The sequence below is a fragment of the Cupressus sempervirens genome, chromosome 9 (assembly GCF_028749045.1).
Source record: "Cupressus sempervirens isolate cs-2001-9-10 chromosome 9, ASM2874904v1, whole genome shotgun sequence".
Classification (NCBI taxonomy): domain Eukaryota; kingdom Viridiplantae; phylum Streptophyta; class Pinopsida; order Cupressales; family Cupressaceae; genus Cupressus; species Cupressus sempervirens.
Genome location: NC_143126.1, coordinates 564,087,020 through 564,096,744, shown reverse-complemented (window position 1 = coordinate 564,096,744; position 9,725 = coordinate 564,087,020). Strand labels below are relative to the sequence as shown.

Below are 9,725 nucleotides of genomic sequence, written 5' to 3'. Positions count from 1 at the left end.
AGCTTAAACCCATAAATTTTGTTCCAATCTAGCTCCACTCAGCATACTCCTAGTCTTCTCCATCAATATCCTATTCATTCTTTTTGCAACTCCATTCTGCTATGGAGAATACTAAATTTTCTTCTCTCTCTCTTAGTACCACAATCTTTACAAAATGTGTCAAAATCATTGGAGCAAAATTCACTACCATTATCAGTTCTCAAACAATTCTTTCCAGAATGCAACTCAACCATTGCTTTAAATTCTTTGAAACAACTAAAAACTTCATCTTTACTTCTAAGATAATAAAACCATGTTCTTCTACTAAAATCATCAATGAAAGAAACATAATAAACCGATTTACCAATAGAAGGAACATTAACTGGGCCAAATATATCTAAATGGATTAGATCCAAAATACGCAAGGACTTATGAGAACTTGAATAAAACTAAACGCGATTTTGTTTACCATAGATACAATGCTCATAAAAATCAAACTCAAGATTGTAGTCATTCAACCCATCAACAAGGTTTTTACTTTTAAAGGTTTGTAGACCCTTCTCACCTATGTGGCCAAGTCTTTGGTGCCATAACATAGTCTTCTATGTAGGTAATTTTGATTTAGTAGATAAGGCACCCTTGGGTAGCCAAAAACCATGACCATCTATAAAAAGAGAAACCCTCTCCTTCTCCAAAAAATTAGTCCTATTCAAAATCTTATCAAAAGTACTATTGCACTCAACTTTGCATGCATCAAGTTGGTACAATGTACCTAATCTGCTTCCTCTTGATATTACCATAGCACCTCTCACCATTTTCACACCTGCTTCAAAAAATTGTACATGCACACCCACATCTATTAGTTTGCTAATAGATAACAAATTCCTTGCTAGTCCCAGGATATGCAAGATACCATCAAATCTTCTAATTCTATCATCAAAAAATTTCACATGAATACTTCCACAACCAACAATATCAAGAACTAAGTTATCACCCAAATACACCTTACCATCGAACTTTTCATACTTACTAAACCAATTTCTATTAGGAGTCATGTGAAAAGATGCACCTGAGTCTATCAACCATGCATTGTCACTTGCATGAGTGGCCAAGGCTGCAATGAAAACATCTCCATCTTCATTCTTGGACTTAGAATCAAAATCTTGCTTATTCTTCTTTTTCTTTTTCTCCTATTTGTAGTCCTTTTGAAAGTGTCTAGGTTTTCCACAATTCGAACATATTCTTTGACTTAGAATGACCATGATGCTATTTGTTCTTGCCTCTTTCTTTTGGTCATCCTCGAACTCTTAAAGACTCTTTGGCATTCAGAGAGATCTTCCTTCTCATCTCCTCAAAAAGTAGAGAACCAACAACATAGCAAGATTTGGCACCTTTCTTCTTCATTCATCCACACCCCAACTGAGGTCAATTGAGTCACCAAGATATTAAAACTTTCAAGATGCTTAGAAATCCATCCACCTTCTTCCATTATCAAGGAATACAACTTCTTCTTCAAGAAAATCTTGTTCATAAGTGATTTTTCTTGATATATCTCACTTAGCTTCTTCCAAAGCTTCTTCATGGTAGGTTCTTCATGGACATTAATAAGAATCGAGTCTGCAAGACACAATCTGATGAGATCTTTATCTTTTCTATCTGTCACATCATACCATGTGGCTAAAATTAGATCTGCGAGCCTCAGCTTATTCTCATCAATCATATCCCATCAATCTCAATCGTTCAATAGATCTTCCATCTTTAGCTTCAACATCTCAAAGTTTGTGCTAGAAAACTTCTGTACATCAATCCTCCCTGATATGCTTGCCATCTTTGCAATCCTGCAATGCAAAATGAAATCCTCTACACAAGCTCCCACTCAAACCTTGATTAGCTCAAAAAACCCTGTACCCAACAAATAGAACCAAAACTAGCCAGGCTTTGATACCACTTGTAAGGAAGCAAAGGTGAGTGAAATCGCTTCCTACGCTAATCTTGAGAGGATGATTATGCATAGAGATCTCAAAAAATGTATAATAATATAATAAAAATAACAATGAATGCATAACACAATGATTACCATGGCAAAAACCTTTCAGGAAAAAAACCCTACCCTCCAAAACCTACAAAATGTATTATCAAATCAAGAAGATTATAATACACTTGCAATACAAATTCTTACATGAGCGCATCACCACAACTCAAACTTGGACTTGGAGGGACTCCTTTTAGCACCCAGTCTTGCAAATAGAACTCGATTATTCAAACACCTCCCCAAGCCCTCTTTTTATACTAATTTACAACTTGGAAACCATTCGTGGTCTTAGAAAACTATGGGCAAAACAACCATGCCACATGTTACCCACTTGTCATTTGTAACTCCAAGAATAACATTTTCATCCAAAATTTTGTCCTCTAGTTTAGACCCCCATAAAAGTCATATCACGAGTTGTTTATGCTCTAAAAATAGCCCTTCTATATTGTACTAGGGACAAGACACATTTTTAGCAACTCATACACCTTTTTCCAACTCATAAATATGTGGAAAACTACCACAAACAAATTCTCTAGAATTTTCTACAATTTTCCTGAAAAGCTTACAAGGTTGAGACATAATTCTCAATAGTTTTATGTTAATGATCAAAATTCATTCCAATTTAGTTATATTATTGAATCTATTATCTACCACATCAAAATCTAAAAGTTCAAAATAAAGATAGTTGAAAACTATGTTGCCTAAGTTTCACAATTTTTCGTTCCTTCATTATTTTTCGATCATTTACTTGTAGTCAATACATTTGAGCTTTGGAAATATCACATGTTATGTTGTAGAGGCCGTGAGAAGAGATTGACCATAAAATACAATGCAAATGCAGTTATAGGTGAAACTTGACCATGTATAGAAGAGAAAAGTAGAGGGCTCATAACGAATTACTTGGAAAGAGACATGTGAGAGTTTACTAGTACTTACATATAACAGAATCAAAGATGTGAAACCATTGTTATAGTACCTATTCAAAAACATGTGAAACCATTATAATAGCATTCAATAAAACTTAATTATTTGGTAGAATCCATTAATAGTTTATTATTTGATTCAATTTGGTTGGTAGTGTGGTGTATGAAAGAGTTTACATTAACTATTCAATTGACTTGGCAAATTTTTGATGGATTAATTTTAAAAAAAAAAAAAAAATCTTTTATGACATACGATTACAATATCATATAAAGCTAATTGTTTAAACTATTTTAAAATAAAGTTAATTATTAGTTGTGTGTGGTTGGTTGTCACTATAATTTGGAGAAGAATGATATGTGATCATTAGGTGCATAATAAATGTGACATATGAGATTATGTCATAATTATATTGAATTCTTCTAAAACCACGTTAATAAATTCTATATCATTTGTCTTTCAAGAGACTTAACATATAAATAAAATGGTGGTTACTATGATTGGAAACAAGTCTAAATGAAATATAAAGTAAAGAACATAAAAAAAAATTCTCACTTAATGATGTTAAGTTTATCCTTTAGTTTTTTTATTATTAGAAAGTTCTTATTTCCTCTATTCTAAATCAAAGAATCTATAAAATTGACAAATAAATTATAGTTTCTCAATCTTGGAAGCCTTGATTAAAGGATTATTCTTTGCAAGACTTTGACGCCCAAATGCCTTGTGATTAAAAGAACAATTATGTTCCTCTGGATACCTGTGCTCGCCACAAAACACATGATCACATTTGCACTTAAAACTCACACCTATTCTGCAACGCTTATTGCACTTGAAACATCTCCCCTCTGCTACTTCTTTCTCTGTTTCGTCTTTTACTTCTACTTCACCCTCTTCTCTCTCTCTTTCTACTCGTACCGTTTTAGCTACTTCTTTCTCAATTACTTTGACCTTCTTAACCGCTCCTCCTCTCTCGGCCTTCTCCTCTGCTTCCTTTTCAGCTAACGACTTTATCTCCAAATGTTTTTTATAACAAAGCGAACACATGTTCATATTCTCAGCACTACCGAAAAACCCACATTTTTGGATGCAAAGTTTATTCTCTTCTGACATCTTTAATTTATGACAAATCAAATTTCAGATGAAATACTTAAATTTGATTATGTGTAATTGATTTTCAATCCTTGTGTCTTCTAAAATCTCAGATGAAATACTCAAGTTTGTAGACTATATGGAATCGGGTTTCAATTCTTATATCTTCTCAACGCTTTGCAATGGAACACGAATCAATCAACACGTCGATTACTTTATAAAATATTCTGTCTATCAATATTTGAATGTTCCTAACGAATTATTGAACATAATTCCGATAAGTTGAAATAGAAGATGGAGGATTTTGGTAAACAACATTAACGCACATCCTTCTCACTTCTTAGATCAGGTATGTCTGTTGTTGTGGGTATGAAAAAGATTAATGTTTGATATTTGTGTCAAATTTTGATGGCAATGAAAAGCCTAGCCAAGCAGTACACTCCCTGCGCAAATCTGAAAAAGCAAGACCTGCTTGCGTCACACGTATCGTGTGAATTATCCCACACGCGGCAAGCAAGAAATCATATGCTCTATAAATATTGAGAGTTTGACCGTACTATGTGTCGAGCTCGGTAACGTGGGCTTGTGACCCGAGTGGGGACACATAAGGTGGTGGAATAGGAGAGTTTAATGGCTGGCGAGGAGGGAAGATGCGTGGCATTTCATGTGGCGCGCCCTGCTCCAAGTAGAGAGTCATTGTGGGGCCATCTTTCGAAGGAGGGATGACTTGTCTCGCAGCGTAAGGCGGAGGGGAACGCGTGAGGCTGGTTTCACAGAGCAACGAACACCTCCCACTCCCTACAGTGGAAGGATTACGCGCCGCTTGCCCCTCTAACCGCAGATCCTCCCGGCCTCCTCATCCTCGGACCTCCACCTTTTACCACTGATTCTAACTTCTCCAAAATTTTCTTCTTCCATGGAAATTAGATGTGTCTTCTAATAAGATCACAATGTCGCCTTTGTAAATCGGTTATGAATCTTATTTTTTTTCAAGTTTCCCTCTTATATTTTGATCTTTCACTAACATTCATTATGTAGGTTTATATGTGTAGGTTACGAGCTCTTGTTAGACTACAGTTTATGGTTGATACTTAATTTGGTTATCAAAGTCAATAATTGTGATTATATATTGTTTCTTCGGTTGTTTTCGATTAGCACAAGTTTAAAAAGAACTTAAATCCCTTTGCAACCATTGTTTTAGTGATTCAAAATCTACTTAAGAATAATGTTAGAATATATAACATAGGCAAATAGTAGCAAAAATACAACAATCACGAGACAAGAAAATCACATAATATAAAATAGTGAGAAATGCTAGGATATAGATCACTCTCCAAGCTATAGGGAGAATGTACATTCGAATACCAAACCCACCCTTAAACAAATTTGATTAGTGTAACTTAAAATAATGAAGGGGTATTCATGCAAGATCAAGGTAAAAAGAAGATTTGGATTATCCCTTTAGCAACAAGGTATTAATGTGTAATATGTAAATGTGATAAATGATTAAATCAATGTAGATCCGATTCATAAGAGCAAGTGCAAAGAAGAATGGATGGAATCGGCTCACCTTCAAGTTAGAAGAGGAAAAGTGACATTTAGGTTTGGATTTGATTCTTGTTAGAAATGATATAAATCTAGATCTAGGACTTTGAAGTGTGTAATTGTCTTTTGTGTGATTTCCAACCAAAAAGTGTTGGACAAGGTCAACTAGCTTAGCCCTATCCTGTATAGTGTTGCAAGATTCGACCTTGTCCCTATAGCTCCAAATATAATGAAAATTTTGATTTTTCCACCAATTATGTATAATGAAGTAGTGATCTTTCCAATGTTAGGAATTCATAGGAATCAACACTTCAATTTGTGCATAGAAGATTCTTTCCAACAACATGGCCTAAAATGCCATTTGTTCAAGGGATTTTCCATCTAATACATCAAGGTTTTAAGAGGTAATGATTTCTTGGTGTTATGTCCTCCTCTACCCCATATTCGAGTTTTTTTCTATACTTAATTATACTAAGGAATAACATGATGCCATATTTTTTCTATTATCTAAATTGATTTGATTGACAATGTAAACAAATATAACCTTTGATGAAGAAAACATGGTCACAAATAATTCAAATGCCAATCTATGTCTAGCCATGATGTAAATCCCTTGGAAAGGTTATCAAAGAGAAACCCATGACTCAAATAGTTTTATCCATTGATGATGATATTAGATGATAGCATGAAGATGAACTTGAAAAAACTAGAACAATGTAAAGGTGTTTATGAAATGAACATACTGGCTTTCTTGATTTTTTAAAAACCCTATTAGGTTTTACAGTACAATGTAATTTTGAACTCATTTTTTTGCATTTCTTGTATCATTTTGTATTATTAGCATGGTTTTTTGATGTTGAAGTGAAAATAATTTGATGGAGCATTGATAGTAAGGTTTAAGTAGATTGATTCCCATAAATTCCATGTAAGATACTTGTCTCAGAGATGATTGTATTGATGCCAAGAAATCCCTCCTAAGATACTTTTTTTAGATTTAATTTTATTGAAAAAATCTTATTCCAAGAACCCTTTACATATTTCATAATTCACCACATTTTCTTCAGCTATAAAAAGTTGTTTGATTTCTCTATATAGAATCCATTTTTGTATACTAAACATTCAATTTTGTATAAGGGTAAGTGCACAAAGTTGTGGTGCCAAAAGGGGGGTATAAGTGGACACCTTTTTTCCTGAAATCTGCAAATTTTGAACTTCAACAAGAATTTGAAGATAGTTACGCTCAAAATTTTCAGATATGACCAAAAAAAAAGTCGTAGTCCTTTGAATCTAGTTTCTAAACTACTAATTTTTTTTCAAAATGGTTTAGTTTTAGGTCCTCAAAAAAGGGGGCCATAAAAAGTGGTACTGTTTATTCCAAAAAAACATAACACAGTACAAAGTGTGGGCCCCCTAAAATTTTAACTTTTTTTTTGAAAATTTTTAATCGCTCTGGTCAAAAGTTACTTAACACTATGTAGTTTATCCCAGATTTTTCGGGTAATTTTATAATGTGTATTTTTTTTTAATGAATTTTTTAACTAGACACATTCCAAAAACGTGAAATATCTATGTGCTCCCCCTATAAATAATTGAAAACTAATCTAAAATCAAAACTTTTTTTTTTTGAAAGTGTGTAGAATGGAGTCTAGTTTCTAAAAAACTAAGTTGTTACAAAATTCGATGAACGAGCTAAAATCTATAGCCCAATTAGTACGTGGTGGTTTTTGACAAAAAATGAACATACATTCAAAAGAAATTATAGATGAAAGGCTTGAAATAGTTCAAATTAAAAATAAATTATATGGTTAGATAGCTAACACAGAGACCTATAATGCTATGTAACCTGATCTTATCGATACCCAACCATGAGAAATCTTGAAGGGGAGCATAGAAGAAAAAATAATCATTTTTTGTATGTTTGCTGAAAAACATGTCTCAGGCCTGTTCATCAAATCCAAACCTTTGGGTTGGATCTCCAAGGCAAAACCAAGCCTTAGGCTTGGGTTTGATTAAGATTTAAATAGCGTGTGCGCCCTATAGCGCGCATGCGCTATAGCGTGCACGCGCTATTTAAACCTCAGTTCTAAATAGCACGTGCGCGCTATAGGGTGCATGCACTATTAAGATGTAAGTTGTAAAAGAGAACTAGGTGGGGGGGGGGGATAGGGGAATGGCTATGTGTGTGCATGAAAGAGATAGAGAGAAAGTAGGGGATAGGAGAGGGGAGAGAGTACAAGATGGGAGAGAGAAAGTGAGAAAGAGTAGGGGTGGCAAAGAGAGTATAGGATGAGAGAGAGAGAGAGAGAGAGAGAGAGAGTAGGGGTGACAAAGAGAGGAAGTGTGAGAGAGAGTAGGGGTGGAAAAGAGAGAGTGCAGGATGGGGGAAAGAGATTTAAAGTAGGGGATGGGAGAGAGAGGAAGTGTGAGAGAGAGTACAGGTTGGGAGAGAGAGATTAAGAGTAGGGGATGGGGGAGAGAGAGAGTAGGCAATGGGAGACGAAGTGGGAGAGGAAGAACTTGAGAGAGGAGGATGGGAGTGCATGCGTGTGAAAGAGAGAGAGTATGGAATGGGAGAGGGGGAAGACAAAGTAGCTCAAGAGAGAGTAGGGGATGGAAGAGAGAGTAGGAAATGGGAGAGGAAGTGGGAGAGGGGGAGACAGGGGAGAATAGAAATGTGTGTGTGTGTGTGTGTGTGTGTGTGTGTGTGTGTGAGAGAGAGAGAGAGAGAGAGAGAGAGAGAGAGAGAGAGAGAGAAGGGGATAGGAGAGAGTGTAAAAATTTAAGAGAGACTAGAGGGTAGCAGAGAGAGAGAGAGAGAGAGTGGAGAGGGAGAGAGTGAGAGTGAGAGTGAGAGTGAGAGTAGGCAGTGGGAGAGGGAGAGAAAGTGAGAGAAAAAGTAGGGGATGGAAGAGGAGAGAGGGGGGATGGGTGTGTGTGTGTGAAAGAGAGAGAGAGTCAAGAATGAGAGAGGGGAAAGAGAGATAGAGAGAGTAGGCAATGGTAGAGGGATGGGAGAGAGAGGGAGAGAGAGAGAGAGAGAGAGAGAGAGAGAGAGAGAGAGAGAGAGTAGGCGGTGGGAGAGGGAGTGGGAGGGAGAGAGAGGTGGAATGGAAGCATTTAAGAGAGATAGAGTAGGGGATGGGGGAGAGTAGGCAGTGGGACAAGGACTGCGAGAGAGAGAGGGGGGGAATGAGAATGTGTATTTATTTATAAGAGAGATAGAGTAAAGGATGGGAGAGAGTGTGAGAGTTTGAGAGAAAGTTGTAGGGGATGGGAGAGAGAGTGAGAGTAAGGGATGGGAGAGAGAGAGAGAGAGCGAGAGAGAGAGAGAGAGAGAGAGAGAGAGAGAGAGAGAGAGAACTTGAGAGAGATAGATAGTAGGCGGTAGGAGAGGGAGTGGGAGAGGGAGAGGGAGAGGGAGAGAAATTGGGGGGATGAGAGTGTGTGTGACAGATGTAGAGAGTAGGGGATGGGAGAGAAGAAGAAGAGTGGGGGGATAAGAGTGTGTGTATCTATTAAAGTGAGAGAGTAGGGGATGGGAGAGAGTGTGAAAGTGTGAAAGTAGGGGGTGGCAGAGAGAGAGTACGACGATAGGGGAGAGAAAGTAGGCGGTGGAAGAGGAAAAGAGAGAGGGGGGATGGGAGTGTGTGTGTAAGAGAGATAGAGCAGGGGATGGGAGAGAGTGTGAGAGTGTGAGAGTAGGGGGTGGCAGAGAGAGAGAGAGTACGACGATGGGGGAGAGAAAGTAGGTGGTGGGAGAGGGAAAGAGAGAGGGGGGGATGGGGGTGTATGTGTAAGAGAGATAGAGTAGGGGATGGGAGAGAGTGAGAGTGTGAGAGAGTAGGGGACGAGAGAGGAGAGAGAGAGTAGGGGATGGGGGAGAGTGTGAGTGTGAGAGAGTAGGGGATGGGAGACGAGAGAGAGAGCAGGGGATGGGGGAGAGAAAGTAGGCAATGGGAGAGAGAGTGGGAGAGGAAGAGAGAGCTTGTACAAGATGGGGGAGAGAGAGAGTAGAGAGGGAGAGAGAGAACTTGAGAGAGAGAGAGATAGTAGGTAGTAGTAGTGTGAGTGTGAGAGAGAGTAGGGGGTGGTAGAGAGAGTATGACAATGGGGGAGAGAAAGTAGGCAGTGGGAGAGGGAGAGAGAGGGGGAATGGAAT

At 37.4% G+C, this 9,725-nt stretch overlaps 1 non-coding gene and 1 pseudogene across 1 annotated transcript; one reads left to right on the top strand and one right to left on the bottom strand.

Annotated features, from left to right (window-relative positions):
• Positions 1-3,583: 3,583 nt before the first annotated feature.
• Positions 3,584-4,042, bottom strand: LOC149539902 (zinc finger A20 and AN1 domain-containing stress-associated protein 9 pseudogene; annotated as a pseudogene).
• A 541-nt stretch (positions 4,043-4,583) lies between these two features.
• LOC149539901 (signal recognition particle RNA) lies at positions 4,584-4,899 on the top strand. Its single transcript, XR_016356618.1, has one exon.
• The last annotated feature ends 4,826 nt before the right edge of the window (positions 4,900-9,725 follow it).